Genomic DNA, 18,985 nt, shown 5'->3' with positions numbered 1-18,985 from the left:
TGTAAAAATCAAAGGGAAGCACCAGATGAAATTTAGGCTACATTGATTTCAAGGGAAAGAGCCATTATGAGCTACTGCTTAACTTGGATGGCGTGTGCCCTCAGTATATTTAAATCTTGTTTAATTCCCTGCTAGTAGACTGTTTTGACTGTCATCTAACTACCTTAGAGGATTAGCCCTTTAAAATACTCTAAAAGTTAATCACTACATAACTGCCCCATGGGATCTAGCATTAATGAAAGTCTTGAGTGTTGTGTAAATCATGAGTGGTAAAGCTTAGACATGAAACAACATGGCTGCCCATCATGTCTGCAAGGGGGCTGCATTTTGTAGAAAATGTAACTCATCTATTACAAAATTAATGGAATTTTCTTTGAAAAACCAGGAAGAGCATCTCCCTGAATGGTGATATTATTTATTCATTGTAGTCAATTGAATATGTTTATCAGAGGCAGAGTGGGGACGTTCTCATGCAGAATCAAATATTTACAAAGACCAGATACAGATAATAAAATTCTGAAGCAACTTCTTGGTTGGTTTGTAAAAAGGGCCATCAGTCTTCAGTTAAAAAAGGAAGAAAGAAGGGTTGTAAAATAGAGTTGGCATGGATAACCAGAGAGAAGTTTTATTCATTTGTATTAGCAAATGGATGGAAAGTAATTGGATCAGGACCAGAATAGTTTTCAACACAAGGGGGATGTAACATATAGAGACTGAAAACGGTGTTGTGCCACTTAAATGGGTAAAAACACTTGGAAAAGTTACCCTTTTTTGATGATCACTATCAGAACTGCAGCCAGCAAGATCCAGCTAAAAGTTTCCAAAGTCACAGCACGGATATTTATTTATTTATTTATTTCATTTCTATCCCGCCTATCTGGTCTTATTCGGGCACAAAGAACCCTTTTGATCTCTTTGTATTCCTTGCTGACTTTGAGGTGGCAATGTTCATACCAGGATGTGGAAGTGGTTTGGCAACTGCAGGATACCAAATGGTTGTGGTTAACATCTTACGCTTCCTTCGTATCTTTTTGTATGATGTGAAATATGAACATCCTTCAGTGCAGATGGAAAGGATTCTCTTTCTTCTTTTTGCCTATTCGGGTTCTGTTAAATTAGTGGATGTTAGCATTGACACTGATAGTCTATAGGAAATGAAGAAAAGCCAGCATGTAGAATGTGTCAGTCTGTCAAAACAGACCACTTAGAAGAGAGTCTGATTCAAGCTACAATGAACATTAAAAAGGTCTTTTCAGTTGAGTAAGTCTCTAAAGGAAAAGACAACAAATTTGATTCATTGAAGACTTTTGATGACTGAAATACCAGAGTCAGCACATATCCTGAAATTGTTATACATTGAGGGGAATTCATTGAATGATTGAATGAATGTGTTTAATAAAATCAGAAAATCAGTCTATTCTTTTTACAGACGGTAATTCCAGAGTTTACAGAAGTAACAAGGTGAAGTAACAAGGTTACACCATCTTCAAAGAGATAAGTAATTATAAAAGTGATCCCACAAAAATATATAGAGAACAGTATATACTTTGTGCATTTGCATCCAATTTTTTAAAAAGTAATCTAGCTTTTTAATTTTTCCAGAATTTGATTTAAAGACAAAGAAGCTGAAAGAGGGATATCAGGGACCTTAAATCTGCGCCTCCACCATGAGGGGCCTAAGGGCGTATTCACCAGGAACAGAATTCACCTAGCCACAGGCCTTGCCAATTGAATGAGGTTCACTAATTGAATTATATATAAAAAAACATTCCTGATTTTACATCTATATGGAGAAATTAGCAGCTGAAATTCTGTTGCTATAACTTGTGCCGCCTAGGGCTGATGATGTCACCAGTAGTGATGCTTTTTTAAAAGAAATTAAACCTTTTTGACATCTGTCCTGAAGCTCCTGTGTAGTTCTTGCAACATCAGAAAGCCTTAGAAGTTGCAGGATGAGATTGGGAAGTCTTTACTTACTGAAAATAACTATCAATGAGAAAGTCATCTCAGTGGTGGTGATTTTCAGTAATTAAACACTTTCCCCTCCCCTCCTCCAACCTCTAAGGGTTCCTGACAATGACAGGGATTATACAGGTATCTCTGAAGCATCAGGACAAAAGAAGAAAAAGTTTAGTTTCTGAAAAATCACTCCTGATAATGTCATCATCAGCCTTCTGTGGCATAAGTTATGGCAATAGGAATTTATCCACATGTCAATTTGGGACAAACCAGCAATTGTCTTCTGTGAAATTTTCAACAATATGTAAGTGGTCATCCTACCTTCCAGTCACCCACACTCTGCTGTTGTTCTTCCGACCCAAATTAAGATTCAATGGAAGGTGTGATTGAGACTAGTAAAGATGACCCACTTTGTCCTGTTCCTCCACTGCCTCATGAAATGCTTGAGCTTTGTTACTCAAAGAATTCTCCTTTGAGTTGACCCACATCGGCTTCTTGCTGACCTGAGAGAATAACAATAGCAGATGAGCGACTTCCTCTGAGGAATGGGAGTGATGCTGATAACTTTGAGCATGGTGCTTTCAGCTGTATTTCCTAGCACTGTTTTGATTGATAATAGTGCCAGAAATAAAGAACATCATAACACGTTTTGAAAACAATCTGTTCCATAGGTTTCAAAATATGTCATGAAAGGATACATTTTGGCAGTGCAAGTTTGTGGAAGGTATTAATCTTGGTTGACCTGCCTAATTCTATTCCAGTAAGTTTGGGTATGATCAAATAGGCATATCACTTCCATTTTGGACCACTTATAGTGAGGTCTCGTGCAAGCTATTTCCTGGTGGTTACATGACATATGGGGGAATAGCACTCCAGCCTGATCCCTTACTGCTAGACAAGCAGTAAGGCTACTTTTTTGGGGTCCAGACTGGAGCAATTCCCAGATGGATGGAAAGGTCTCTTTAAAGGAGAAGGGGACGACCGAGGATGAGATGGCTGGACAGTGTCTGCGAAGCAACCAACATGAACCTGACACAACTCCGGGAGGCAGTAGAAGACAGGAGGGCCTGGCGTGCTCTGGTCCATGGGGTCACGAAGAGTCAGACACGACTAAACGACTAAACACACACAACACACAAAGGAGATCAGTCGTGGCAAAATGGTCCTTTCTAGTGTGATCCGACATGTACTTTTCTCACCATCTGAGTGCATTCTTTGTATGCTAGTGTTTTTCCCCCCTCCCCCAAAAAAGATGTTCAGAGGGATTCACAAATCTGAGACATCACTTCTTTTCTGACCATGAAATAGTGTTGGAATTTAAAGCAAAAATGAGTATTCTGGGAGGGCACACTTATCACATTTTTCTCAAATGTAACACTTTACCACAGAGCCTGTTTTATCCCTAACCAAAAATCTAAGGTTCCAAACCAAAACATACTGTGGCATGCCTGCTGATAAAAATCTTGACACGGTAGTAAAAGAATATTTTTCTCTCATTCATCACAGTGCAGTTTCCAATCCAGAATGAAAAATTTGAACTCTGATGTCATTCATGCAGTCATACAAGGCGCACAATAACCTCCTCTGTATTAAGCCCGCACAAGGGTTAGCAAAGCAAGGCTGAAAGTGGGTCTCCTCTCCCTGATAAATTCAAAACTAAAGTTAGTATTGGGGATGTGCATTTAAATAATTACCATAATTCCATGTTTATACATATATATATATATTCTGCCTACTTGTTTAATGAATGATTTCTAAAATCTGTTTGGAAAGAAGAATCACTTCTACTGATTAGAGATGGGCATGGACCTCAGTTTGGAGGTTTGTACTGATTCATATTCATGACACCACATGTACCATGCATTCCCTTTTTTCCCCCTCCCTGGCCAATGACCCACTCACCAGCCAGCACATGCCCCTTTCCTCTTCAGGTTCAATCAGTCTCCAGCAAAAGCACGGGCTTGCTTGTCCTGCCCCCTTGTCTGAGTGGGTGATCAATCAAGAAGGTGAGGCAGGGAAGGGGTCAAACAGCCAAAGAGGAAGAGGAGAAGAGTGCACATTGGCTAGTGAGTGGGTCATTGGTCAGGGAGGTGGTGGCAGGGAACTCGTGGCACCTGTGGTGTCATACTTAACAACCAGCATGAACCTCCAAACCATTCGCTTTCCCTACTATTCTTAATCTTATCTGTGGGCTATATGTCCATATCATATTTTTATAATACATTTTGCATTTAACTTTAAAAAAGTCCCTTGCAATTCGAAATTGGATGTATTTGTGAAACTTTGATCATTTTAGATTAGAGTTTGCTTTCACACAACAAGATAGATTGCAAACTTAATGCAAAATTAGGAATGAGCTCTGAATTTAGAGAAAACAGTCCGGTACTTGATCTATGCCAACCAGAAATGGAAAACGTAGTCGTGCTAATGGTGGGATTCTGGGAGGTGTAGTCCAAACAAGATGTTTCTCGTATCTTTTTTTATTTTTAGCATAGTGCAAGTGTTGAGGGATACGTATGCATCAGAGTTTGATGATAATGCCAGGGAAGGGTTATGATGTCATTTCAGACCTCTTTGATCCATAAAGAGACATCTGATAAGATATAAGGAGTGGCACCTGCCTCCACCATCTTAAATGCATACAGGGTGGCTGGTGTGGATACATAATTGACTGAGGCAATGGAATTAGGTGGCAACTCAGGATTTAACTAGGAAACGTAATACAAGCAGAGGTTATTATGTTTTCTTCTTCTTGGTGGTCTGTGTCAATTTATGCCTGGCTCTGCATTTACAAAGAATGTATTTTTAGGCAATATCCATATTTTACAAAGTGCTAGTGATATATTTCTCCTCACAGTATTCCATCTTTGCCTCCTGGAGGTTATATATAGCACAGCACCAAGATATTCACGTTGGAAAATGTTAAATAAAATCTGCATTGTGCTACTTCATTTGCCTTCTAACAAATCTTCGCAATTTGTCACCACAGGACATACATAATTCCACTTAAAACAAGTGTTTTATCCCATCCCAAGTCCCTTATACTTGAATCAGGCTTCAGACTAAGTTCTGTTTGGTGGTGCCAAATGCAAAACAAGCTTAGCTCGTTCATTGCTTTTGGCTCAAAACGTTAAAGACGGTTGGGTTGGGGGTGGATGGAAGGAGTCTGCTGAACTGTGAAGATACTCCATGCCACAAGGAACGGAAAGAAAAATATAATTTCCCAGAAGAAATGGAGAGAGCCGAGAAATACGGTGGGAGGTAATAATCACTCATAAACCATGTGAAGAACCTGACCATGAAAGCCACTGGCTACCTTTCAGGGTTTCATGTCCCACCTCATAAACAGACGCTCTGAAAGAAAATATGTTACAAATCAAATCTCACTCTTCCTGGTATTTCACACAAGGAAACAAAACAGCAAAAATCAAAAATATTAACTTACAAGTGTGAACTGGTGCCTGTGATAAATGGGAGAAACAATTAAATCTGAAGAGTTCATATTGAAGTGTTGCTAACAGGGCCTATTCTTATACAAACACTGCCTGTGCATGGATGAGTATGTACCACACATGGGCCCTGTTTCTCATTTACACCTGTCAAAAGAAATAAAAAAGATGTGTGTTTGTCTGTGGATGGTTATTATGAAATAAATTTTGAATCACAAGAATATCAGAAACAAAACGATTTAAGTTAAGCAGACTGAATAACAAATGGCAATAAATTAGAGCAGGATAAGGAAAGCAGATACGTGCAAAACTGCTACTGTGTAGCTCCATTGTTCAAAAAATGGGTCATATGACACAGAGTCCAAAATGATGTGTATGAAGAGCTATGAGCAGCTCCCAACGTCTCTTATGCAGTGGTCAGTGGGAGTAGAGTATGTGCATGTATTCTGAATAATGACTCTTCTAAAGTACAAGTGAAATACAATAATGTGCCAACATTTTAATAAAAGGATGAATAGGTACAACAGTTTGCTTGTGGTTATTTTTCTAGAAGGCAGGGTGATTGTGAAAGCTACAATGACAACCTAAGCATGTTTTGTGGATAATGAGATGTATATCTTCCTGAGTTCAGTATTCCCTAGTAATGGCTTGTTTTCAATATTAGAGAAAGATTTCCCACAACTATTTAATAGTTTTAACATTGTAGCATTACTGTTTTGCTTTAATAGACAGGGGTTGGTTTTAGGGGGAATCTGTTGGTTGGACACTTATAGTACATTTATATGGACTAAAATAAATTGTTAGTCACAACTGGAGTAAATTGATCAAATCAATAGGATTTGTTTCAGCGCTGATTTACCAAAGTCCATTAATTCAATGGCTCTACTCTAGTTGGGACTAACAATTGGGTTAAGCTCTGTATTTGTTATAAATATTAGGTACTGGTAAGAATCCTGATGGTGAAATGTGAAGTGCAAGTAGAATTGCACAAATCTTTCCTGTGCTGTTGACCGTGATTTTTTTTTTAAAAAAAATACAACATTTTCTATTTCAGCCACAAAGTTCCCAAGATAGAAGTTGGATAAACTTCTGTAGAAAATCTTTCATTGTTGAGAATCCATTGGGGGCTGCAGGACAGTAGAAGGCAATCTTTAATCACCAAATATCACCCCTGCTGGAATGACTTCACCTGTAGCAATGATTTTCAACAATTAATGACTTCACACTTCTGCCTGTCACCTCCAGTGGCTTCTTGATGAGCCTCAGGAACTCCAGGGGTGAAAGAGAAAATGTTTTATTTTCAAAAACATCTATGCAGCTAATGAGCAGCTTTATGCCATGTAACTTACACAACAGGATTTTAGCCATGAAGTGCTTTCTCTTTTCTAATGAGATTTGCACAAAATGTCTCTGTGCAAAACTTATGTCTTTTCTCCTTATGAAGCAGAGCAAAGCAAGCACAGAAAGACTGGCAGATACAAGCAACCCATGTGATATGTTTTATTTTTAAAAGCCCATGCAAAAAAGCAGCAACAATCACAGTTTATTGGTTAGGCAATGTGGGCAATTTGTACAAAAAATATTCTTGCAGGCTGGCCTCATCTTTGTTGTCCTTCCCCAAGCTAATGAAGACCTTTCTCTTCCTTCAGGCATTTCTGTAAATGATTTGCGGATTGAGAGGATTTTTTAAAAGGAGCATTTTATTCTTTGTTTTAACTGTATTTTTAATACTGTTTGTATTATGAGTTTTAATATGATATTCATTTAATGCTTCTTAAATATTGTAATAATTTATTTAGCTTTTAACTTTGTCTCTTTTATAAAAATACAAAATCTCTTGTCAAGACCAATATAAAATATATTACTGTCTTACAGGCAAGGAGAATATTTGAGCAGATGCTCATTTAGACATACAAGAACAAAACAAGCAAGGATTTACATTGATTGTTGTCATAAATTTTTCGGACTCTTTGGCTGTGTTCTGGAGGTTTTTCCTCAGTTAGTTCTAACTCTTGTCCTCTGAAGATGCCAGCCACAGAGACTGGCAAAACATTAGGTCAATCAGCCTGAAAAATCTACAACAACCATCAGATCCCAGCCATGGAAGCCTTTGAGAAACTTAGGAATGATGGGGGGGGGGGGGGAAGGAAACCAATGCTTTTATGGTCAGCCAATAGCGTATGTACTTTTTCAGCTTTAGTAAAATAAGTGCCAGCAGTCTGTTACCTTCAAATTAATTTCTTTTCAATAAGCAAACACAAAAAGGCATCTGCCACCCAGATATCATTTTAAAACCACATGTCTACCACTCGTCTCTGAATATGGAAGCAAACAAGATGCTATCATTATGAAGAAACATCTGTCACAACATTTTTGAACAGTCTCTGTGTTTCTTATGTAGTATTTTCTATATGCTTCTCTCCATAGAAATAGAATCAAAACATTGTCTATGCCAGAGAGAGACAGAGAGAGAGAGAGAGAGAGAGAGATGACTGACAAGTGAGATTAAAACTCATTTCTTGTCAGAGGATGTGGCATGGCTGGCAGGCAGAGAAGACACAACTCTTACATTTGTTGAAATCCTGTTGCACTTTTCCATGTGTTCAGTGGGAATCATGTCATCAACTGCGACAAATTGCCATGGATTAAATACTCCCTTTGACATTTTCAGGGTGCATGCAACTCATGCACAATGCAACGAAGTCACATGCACCCTAAAGAAACCCTTTAACCAGTGGTGATTTATCACTGCTGATGATGATTCCCATTGAGCACATGGAGAAGTGCAACAGGACAACATTATTTGGTACATTTATCCATTTATCAATGAGCATGGATAAAGATGGCAATAAAATAATAGTAGCCCTATTTGGAAAATGCTTGGCACCACCAATGGCTATAAATGACAGCTACAGTGGGGTCTTGACTTGAGAACTTAATCCGTATTGGAAGGCGGTTATCAAGTCAAAAAGTTCTCAGGTCAAATCTGCATTTCCCATAGGAATGCAATGAAACCATTTGATCCGTATCTGCTCTTTTCTGTCCATAGAAACTAATGGGAAGCTGCTATTCTGCCTTCGACCACTAGAGGGGGATATTTTTTTTCCCTTAGGTCAAGAAAGGTTCAGGGAAGGCAGGGAAAATACAGTCCAGGCAGTACAGTACCAGGCAGTCTGAAGACTGTCTCCCAATCCACTCTCTAAACGCTGGGAGGAGTGAGGAAGCAGACAGGCACCCTTTTCACTGCCCAACAGTTAACTGAAAGTTCAAATTTTGCACTTTCCCTGCCTCCCACGTGTTTTTTTTTTTCAGTTCTTAACTCAAATCTAAGTATGTAAGTCAAGTCAATATTTTCCTATGAGAGTGGTTCTTAAGTCAAAATGTTCTTAACTCGAGCCATTCTTAAGTCAAGACCCCACTGTATTGGGCAAACTATACAGTTCCAGGGCAGCCCCAGACAAAGGGAAAAGTAAACCATTTCTGAGTACTCCCTACCTGGAAAACTCTGGAAAGGATTACCTTGAGTTAGAATTGACTTAATACATTATTATGATTATTATAAGATTGGGCGAAAACTATGGAATTGAACTATGTAATGACATAACAAAGTGGTGTCAAGCTAATACAAACTTTGTAAAGATCACATGTTGATTCCACATTGCCAACTAATTTTAAATCAGATGCTTTCAATAAGCATGCTAAATGCAGTCACAACCTCCAGGAAATAATTAAGACATCTGAAGTTAAATGGAAGGGAAATAGGTGGGGAGGGGAGCAGGGAGCAGACATTTCTCCCCCACCCCAAAAGTACTTTGCTGGACATTCTCTATTACCTCAATGTGGCAGGGAAATCGCAGTGTTAAAAAGTTATCATGTGCCCTCTTTTTCTGATGGCAGTGATCTGTTTGAAGATACCCTCTGTCTGAAAGGCTGTCAGGTCCTGTCAAATGTTTGATTTAAAGATGAAACCCTGAAGCTGCTTCTCCACAGGTGGTACAGTATTTGGAAAACACTCAAAACACTCATCACATAGCCACAAATCTTCCCCGTTCAAATGAGATACGCTGTGTTGTAGTTCTGTTCAAAATGATCAAAATCATTCCTAGTTTTGCATCTGTTCACATAAACTACCGTGTGCAATTTTATGCAAATTGGTGCCTTCTTTTTTTTTTATTGCGTATGTCCTCCTCTTGTTGAGAAGGTGCAAGTGGCCGCCCTGCCGTTAAGAGCTAAAGAATACGTGTGTCTGAGGAGGAAGGCAAACAGCAATTGCTTGCAGGGTCACAGCAGAAGCTTTCCTAAGCACAGAGTGTCCCTGAAAGAAAACTAAAAGCAAGAATGTTGAAACAAAACAACAACAACAACAACAACAACAACAACAACAACAACAACAACAACAACAACAACAACAACAACAACAACAACAACAACAACAACAACAACAACAACAAGAGAACACCACAAATCCCTGGAAAGCTGAGGGATTTGGAGCATCTCAGTGAGTTGCCATTCTTTTCTTTTTTTTAAGGGAGAAATATTCCCATTCTTTTCAATCTGCACAGAGTGGGAGGGATATTGCGTTCTTATGTGAACCAGCTGGCATCAGTTACTAGTATTTGTTTTTGTTCCTATGAATTTAAGTGTGAAATGCGGGCTGTATAATGCATGTCAATAAACAGAGGCCCATTAATCTTTCATCTGGGTGGGTTGGGTCCTTTGATCGACACATCTAACCACAGTCTTGTGTGGGGTTTGCTAGCTCAGGAATGACTACAGTCTGAGAACCACATGGCTATCTGGTCTCTTGGCTATTGTGGTAACAAAGCACCGTGGCCAACCAGGAACTGGCAAATGGGCCATGATTTTTTCCAGCCCTCCAGATATTGATAATTGCATGCTACAATGTGGGATGCTGTTAAAAGTGGGCTAAAATGAAACGGGTTTTTTGCTTTTTTTTGTGCAGAATTCTGTGGGAAGTCATTGTCATCATAATCATCACCTATAGATCCAGCCCATCAGGATGAAAGAGTGCAGATTTGAACTCCCAACCTCTGGCTCCACAGCCAGATACCTGAACCACTGAGCTAGCTATCCAGCAGCAGTTCCTCAAAAGGCAACAAGATCCAATGAAAAGGAAACATTTCTGGAGGCAGAGGATAAGTTTAGTCCTGTCAGGGCTGAGGCAAATGAAACGACAGCTTCAGCATTAGAAGGCAGTTTCACAGTTAGAAGGTGATAATATGTTTTCAGTCCACAGGCCCTTTTGTCAAAATTGTCATGCTTACAGTCAGCATACAAATGAAACTTGTTGTTTACCTCCCAGTGATCCGGATGTGGAACCTCAACAGAATCATGAAACATCTTTCATTTCTTAAAGCACTTCCATATCTAACTGCAAAATTATCCTCCAATTTATTTCTGTTCTTATAATGAATAAAGCCATTTATTTTCAGGTGCCATCACAGTGGAGGTACAGCCAGCTCCTTATTCCTCATAGTAGGCTGCCTACTCCTCACTCACAGAGGCTGAAATCCTGTTCCATAAGTATGGCTGATAATGTTATGGGCCATGGCCATTGTAAACAAGACATTTCCAGTCCCTTTACCTCATGCAAAAATAATGTCCACTGATTTGCTTGACATCTTCCTGGCTTTCAGGAATATATCCCCCATGGGACTACTACCTTTTGTTTTCAAATCTACATCACAGATGAGGTCCATATTCTTGACCGATTAAGGTAGCAATGGCTGGCCTTCAAAGCTGACATCTTTATAGACCCATAAGTGAGACTCTTAACAGCTGACTGCCCCAACAAAACACACACACACACACACACAGAGAGAGAGAGAGAGAGAGAGAGAGAGAGAGAGAGAGAGAGAGAGAGAGAGACTGCATCCCACTTCTAGCTTGGGGAGACAAAAGGAAAGGCAAAACATCGTGCATGCTGAGGATCTGAGGAACAGCCCTTGGGAGAAGAGAAGCACAAATTTTAGTGCTGGTCATTTAGAGGTCATTATCTGTTGAGTGCCCAGTACATCCATGCAGAGGTCAACAAATTCAGCTTCGCATGGTGGGGAAAAAAATCCTAAAGTGTAGAGCACCTAATTCTCTGGTAGGAACAGGTAAGGTTTCATAACAGCTTTAAAAATTCCCACAGGCTCAGCTTCAGTCTCACTCTCAACTCCAGTTGTAGGAAACCTATGGAGTCTCAATCATCATTGGTCTTGGAGTACATTGACTGAAGATTATGTGAATTGCAACTCAACCACATTTGTAGGATGACAAGGGCCTTACACCTAATCTATCTGTACTATCCCTCACACCTCAACACTGGGATTGACTTATTTGAGTTTATCGCTTTAAATATGCAATGCATACAAGTTCAGGGAAGCAATAACAAATCAAACAAGGTTCCAGGCCATGATTTACTGAGCCGTATAAACTATTAGATTATGGGAGGAAAAGGAGAAATGAATGGGGATTTCCTTATCAAATGTCTCAACATAATATCAGTAGGGAAGGATAGCCTGAAGGAATTTATACAGTATACTAGGTAATCCGCTGAGAGCAAAATGATACATACCGTCTGTCTCTTCCAGTACCCTGATTCTGCCCAAGTCTTCCTGAGGTGCACAATTTCCTGCTTAAAAAAAAAAATCAAGCCTAGAGATGCCAGCAACCATGTTGTTTGACACTCACTAATCCATTCATTAGACCCTGATGTTAGGAAAGTGTGAAGGCAAGAGGAGAAGGGGACGACAGAGGACGAGATGGTTGGACAGTGTCATCGAAGCGACCAACATGAATTTGACCCAACTCTGGGAGGAAGTGGAGGACAGGAGAGTCTGGCGTGCTCTGGTCCATGGGGGTCACGAAGAGTCGGACACGACTTAATGGCTAAACAACAATAATCCATTCATTCCACTTTACATGGGTGTTTCCATCTTTGTGCAATGTCATCTCTACCATCTACTATATGCAGAGTGGAAAACTGAGGGAAAGATGCCAGAGGAGGAGGAAGTTTGGGTTTTGTGTACAAGGTAGCTTTAAAGCCATTTCCATCCATTCCCAATATTGTGTGAATGGCACCAGTGCATTCACACAATATTGGCATTCCAAAGGGTGAGGGACAAAATGAGCAGACTGAGGAGAGAGCTGTTGAGTGTGTGCACTTGGGTCCATTGTGACATTCAGAGCAAGACAGGCTACAGAGTGCAGAGGCTACAACTCATACACCTTCCTGTTGCAGACAACTGGCAGCAACAGCACATCATCTGGGAAGAAAAATATTCCCCCATTGGCTAGTGGTAAGTCTTCCCCATATCCCAGCAGCAGTATAGGACTGGCATAACTCCTCTCTTCTATCACCTCTGCTGTTCATCAGGCCTACAAGGTGCAAGCTCTGTCAGGAATGCTGGCAAACAGTGCAGCTACTGAGAATATATTTCAGATCACAAGAACCCACCTCCTGGTTTCAGGTTTTGGCCTTTAAATCTCCAGGAAGGGTATGCTGCCAACCTAGCAAACTTTCCTATCTGAAATGAGTAATTTGGACAACAGTTAAGGAAGTAATGTTGAAATGCAGTTGGGGAATTATGTCTGAGAAAAAACTGTGGCCCAGGCCTGGGTAGGAAAAGAATTAGGAGGGAGTTCATATTCCCAGAAACCCTATGTACCACGTCTCTGATGTGGGTGAAGAATAGACAATTAATGACCTGTTTTATTGAAAATTGGTCAAGGTAGGGAGGGACAAATCAGTCTGAATCTCCTTTGTGCCAGATTCTTATGTAAACCACTGTCAGTCTGTTGCGTACAGACCGGCTGAATGCATGCTAGTTTGGAGAACACTGTGCAAGTAGTGTATGGCCAGAAGCTTGCATATCACCAATATTTCATAGATGAGGAGAATGGATACATTCCAGAGAATGTATGTTCTTGCTATTAAATCAAACAGTGTTTCCCCATCTCTTATAATACATACCAGGGTTTCTGCCTGCCATATTTATTTATTTATTTATTTATTTATTTATTTATTTATTTATTTATTTATTTACAATATTTTTAGCCGCACCATTACCAGTGGCTTCTGGGCAGCGTACAACATTAAAACTTTAAAACATTAAAAACATTTTAAAAGACAATATAAAATGTGATATATTAAAACCATTTTTAAAACATTAAAAATTAATAAGTCCTGCTGCTCATGTGGCCAGCTAGGGAATACTGTTTAATTAAAATGCTGGCTGAACAGAAAGGTCTTTGCCTGGCGCCAAAAAGCCAAGAGTGTCAGAGCCAGGCGGATCTCTACAGGGAGGGCATTCCAAAGTTGGGGGGCAACAGCTGAGAAGGCCCTATTTCGACATGCCTTCCCCCTCACCTCTTTCAGGGATGGCACCTTCAGAAGGGCCTCCTGGCCTGATCTTACAGGATGGGCAGGCTCATATGGAAGAAGGCGGTCCTTTAGGTAACCAGGTCCTAAGCTGTTTAGGGCTTTATATGTCAAAGTAAGCACTTTAAATTGGGCCCGAGCAGCAACCAGCAACCAGTGTAAATTTTTCAGAACCGGCATGATATGAGTCCATGCAGCGGCACCACTTACCAGCCACGCAGCCTGGTTCTGTGCCAGTTGCAGTTGTCAGACCGTCTTCAAAGCCTGCCCCACGTATAGTGCATCGCAGTAGTCCAGTCTGGTTGTTACCAGTGCATGAGTGACTGTTGTCAGGCTCCGCTCATCCAAGTAAGGGCGAAGTTGATATATTCTCCACAGCTCTAAGAAGCCACTCCTGGACACTGAGTCCATCTGGGCTTCCAAGGTCAGACTGGGGTCAAGGAGCACCCCCAAGCTGCGGACCCTGTCCTTTAGGGGGAGTGTAATCCCGTCTAAGGCAGGGAAATGGCCCTTTAACCTATCTGGAGGTCACCTACCAGCAGCACTTCTGACTTGTCTGGATTGAGCCTCAGTTTATTGACCCTCATCCAGACTATTATCGAATCCAGGCACGAGTTCAGAACGGTGACTGCCACACCTGGATCGGTAGAGAATGAGAGGTAGAGCTGAGTGTCGTCAGCATATTGCTGACTCCTCAGCCCAAACCTCCTAATGACCTCCCCAGCGGTTTCATGTAGATATTGAACAGCATGGGGGACAGTATAGAGCCCTGAGGAACCCCATGGATCAGAGCTACTGTCCCCCAGCACCACCTTCTGGACTTGATCAGCCAGGTAGGAGCGGAACCACTGTAAAACAGTGCCTCCGATTCCCATCCCAGCCAGTCTGTCCAGAAGGACACCATGGTCAATGGCGTCGAAAGCCGCTGAGAGGTCCAGGAGAATCAACAGGGATGCATTACCCCTGTCTTTCTCCCAGCAAAGGTCGTCAAACAGGGCGACCAACGCAGTTTCCGTCCCATAACCCAGCCTGAAACCCGATTGAAATGGATCTAGATAATCCGTTTCATCCAGGAGAGTTTGGAGCTGCTCAGCCACCACGCGTTCCAACACCTTGCCCAGAAAAGGGAGGTTTGCTATTGGTCGATAGTTGTTCACTAGACCTGGGTCCAGATTAGGTTTTTTTAGGAGTGGGTGAATCACTGTCTCCTTTAATGGGGCAGGAACCACTCCCTCTCTTAACGAGAAGTTGATGACCTCCAGGATCCAGGTGCAAACTCCCCTGGCAGATTTCTTTATTAGCCATGATGGGCAAGGGTCGAGTTGTGTAGTGGTGGCAGGAACCGATCCAAGCATCCTGTTCACATCCTCAGGTCGCAACAACTGGAACTCATCCAATAAATTATGACATAAGTCCGGAGCACTGGACACAACCATAGGCTCTGCATCAATATTGGAGTCCAAATCTTTGCAAATCTGAGCAATTTTTCCCTCAGAGTGTGTAACAAATTCGTTACAGCGAGCCATTGAGGATCTATATTCTATGCCACATGCTGTTCTTTATGGATTGTGAAGCCCAATGGTGTTAGGAACCCACCATAGCAGATTCCTTCTGTTAATGCTTTAGAACATTTAATCTTAAAGTGATTGAAATCCAGTAGCATAAAGTTAAGTCGTGCAACTTAAATGGTTAAATATGTGATGTAACATTTTGCTACAGGATTTCAGGATCAGGTTAGGTTTATGATAAAAAGTTACAACAATGACAACAACAACAACATATTTTGAAATGCTTCCCATTTTCATAGGTAGGTGACAGGAGTATCTGAATATATTCTATGTAAACCTCTTTTTTTGAAAAGGAATCTTCCAGAAGACCCCCCCCCCCCAAAAAAATCACTGCTTATTTACCAGATTGAAGTCTCTAAAATAGAGCCTGTCTGTGTTAAATTAGAGGATAGCAGATACATATGTAATCAATTCATAGTGTCTCATATGTATTTTTGTCTTTATTTTGTTCCCTTGGGCAGGAGAGTTAGACTAGTGATAGCTCATGTTGTTAGCCAGATACATATCTGAGCTACAACAGTAAAAATGATTGAGAAAAGAAAAAAAAGATGATTCATTAGCATTTTTCCAGGAAATATAGTGGTAATTGAAGATGAAGTGGTTTTCATTTGGGGGAGAGATATTTTTAACAAAATTCCTGTGAAGAGGATGTCGACATTTTGGAATGCAGCATTTTGAGAGACACAATGTATGGGTCATTCCAGCTAAGCTGATGCAAACCAAATGTGGTTGTATTTGGGATGCCATAACACTTGTCTGTAAGGGTGGGGGGGGGGAGAGTTGTCTGTATCTTTAATCTTCCAAGAGTCTTTCGACTACAAAATATAATTGTATTTTTTTCAGAATAAAAAAAGTGTAAAATTACAGCATATACCATTTGCAACCATCTAGGAGAAGTTTCTACTACTGACAGTAACAAAGTGGTTTGATAGCTCGGTGAGTTGGATATCTGGCTATAGAGGCAGAGGTTGGGGATTCAATTCCCCACTGTGTCTTGTAGGAAAAAAGTTAAGTCAGTGTGGCCTTCGGCAAGCTACATGGTCCCACAACATGCTTAGAAAATGGGAATGCTAAACTACTTCTGAGTAGTTTTTATCTAGAAAACTTTGGAAATGTTCACCATAAATTGGAACTGGCTTGGTGGCATATTAATCAATTAAAAGAGAAATTTGTGTAGCGTCTCTTCCAACCTGTGCAAGAGGACGGGAAGAAACTGCAAGTGTCTTGACCTACAGAGATGGATATAGTTTTCTGTTTAACTATGTAATAAAATGTATGCAATTTTTAAGGGAAATATAGACAAACAGCATGCAAAAAAAAAAATCAAAATGTGAATGTCAGGTGTTTCAAACTCAAGCTGAAAAGTAACTATTAATTACAAAACACAATCAAGCCATTCAAGGTTTCCCCATTACATTCATTGCATTGCTTTTTAGTACTACTGTGAAATGGTAAAAAAAAAGCTTTAAGAGAGCCAGTCCTTGCAGAAACTTGAGGAATCACTCCTTTTTGAAAATACACATCATAAACAGGAACCTTCTCAGCAAATGGTGAACTGACTCAATAACAAATGTAATGCAGGAATGCAGGAAGAAACTGAAAAGAACCGGTCTTCTTCTGCATATTTGCCTCACTCTCTGCTTTAAATGAATTGTGGGGCTGTCTGAATAATTTCCTAGGGAGTATTAGTGAAGCTCACTTGCTCCCATTGTTTGGGGCAGCCAGTTTGGCTCACTGAGGAACATATTCAAATTATGGGGGAAGAATGGAGCTTCTGTGTACAGCACTATCATTCATATAATCCATATACATGGGGGCTTGTGGAGGGGAGGAACCTGCTCTGGAAAGGAATTCTTTTTGCTACTGATGAGCAGCTTATTAAGGAGAATGGTGAATAAGGATTAATTATCTGGGAAAGGGTGACTGGGATTCGTGAGGACTGAAATGGAAAGAACAAAAGATTCTATATGTTTTTCATAGGCTGTGCAATCTTAACAGAAAGGTGTGCTGACTACAGTGGACTTGCAATGGGCAGACGCTTCCATGCTGGTTGATCTCAGAAATCTGCCAGCGAAAGATGATTTTAAAAAAAGAGGGGGAAGTTGGAGAAAAGGTAGGATGAGGGGGAGGGGGATTGTGCTCGATCCAAACCACCTCCAGTCAGACTCTCAGCCATTATGCCAGCACAAAATTAGGCTAAGGGGAGGGAGGTCCTAAATAATTTCAAGCAAACCTAGGGTAGGAGGGAACTGACAGGGCCATAACTATTAATTTTGGCAGCTGGGGCAAGCACTGTCCTCTCCTACCTGCTCCTCCCATGGGAAGAGAAAAAGAGAATATGGTGTCCTCCCAAAAGAAAGAGAACTGTATGCTTTTAAAAAGAGAGAGAGAGGATAAGTGAAGATGACTGGATTGTTTCTTGGTGTGCATTTTTTAGAAGGTATATAATTCAGCTTTACAGTTCAGACCTTTTCTCAGACAAAAATTTCTTGCAAGCAACTTTGGCTTAGCTGTAGCTGTAATTATCTGAGGTTTAGCACATTTCCTCAGATGTGCCAATTTCACACATGAGTGACCATGGATACCTATCATTTCTCATGCAAATACCTATAATCCTGCTGTTTCTCTTGGCTGAAATCTTGTTGCTCTGTTATGCAGGTGGAAGGCAAACGGCATAGCATTCACTCAGTTTTTGCCAGCAATTGATGAGTCTCCAATTGGATTCTCAAGCATACACCAAGCCAGCATGTGCATGTGCCCCTGAGTATGGCGATGGTGACTCTACCAACAGATTTCAGCCAAAACCTTTCCTCTGGTTTTCCCAAAATTTTCTTCCCCCATAAAAGAGTTTTCCAACTTTCTGCCTCAAGTCAAGTTTATAAATTCTTTTGCATTTCTTCAAAACTGTTTATCAGTTCTCCCTCCCTCCCTCCCTCTCTTTCTCTGTGTGCATTTCTGCCACACATATTTGTATCTGAAAAGGCCAAGGAAGGTCTTCTTTATTGTGGCTCTTGATCACGGAAACGCTGTTCACGTGCTCGGCTGTTCACATGCTTACGGAGACCTTGGGATGGGGGCATAGAAGGGGCAGCTGACCTGCATCCCCACCGTCCTTTGAGCTCAATACAATTTCAGGCTTAATAGTTGCATAGGGTTTACATCAGCCTGAGAACTATCTTGTTTTTCCTTCTTCTTCTGTTGGAATCTATGGGAAGGGATTTTTCCCTAAGGTCCCAAAATGAGGATGGGGAGAGGGGGAAACCTGTTCCTTTATATCTTTTGTTCTGCTGCTGTGAGTTCCCCAAGGCACTAGAAAAGCCAGTTCCTTTGCCTTGGATTGTCTTTCCCCAAAAGATTGCTCTCTCCTTCATACAAACCTTTATGTTTTTTGATAAAGTGTGTTTATAAATGAAAATTACCCATAAATACACTGTGTATTTTTAGAGGAAAGACTGAAGGTACTGGTCATGTTTTGTTTTGGTTTTCTTTTTTTTGGTATACTTACTGATCTTTGCCTTAATATTGCCTGTTATTGATGTAAGATGCCTCTTTATTCATTCTTTGTAGTTTTAAATATTGTCTTTTGATGGTGTTAACAACCATTTTATACAGTGGTGCCT

General features: G+C 40.6%; 1 long non-coding RNA gene across 1 annotated transcript; it reads left to right on the top strand.

Annotated features, from left to right (window-relative positions):
• Positions 1–4,412: 4,412 nt before the first annotated feature.
• LOC140706316 (uncharacterized) lies at positions 4,413–10,730 on the top strand. Its single transcript, XR_012085954.2, has 2 exons — positions 4,413–9,906; positions 10,372–10,730. It is a non-coding gene; the product is annotated as an uncharacterized LOC140706316 (long non-coding RNA).
• The last annotated feature ends 8,255 nt before the right edge of the window (positions 10,731–18,985 follow it).

This window comes from Pogona vitticeps, chromosome 4 (genome assembly GCF_051106095.1).
Source record: "Pogona vitticeps strain Pit_001003342236 chromosome 4, PviZW2.1, whole genome shotgun sequence".
NCBI lineage: Eukaryota > Metazoa > Chordata > Lepidosauria > Squamata > Agamidae > Pogona > Pogona vitticeps.
This window is presented reverse-complemented; position numbering and strand designations above follow the sequence as displayed.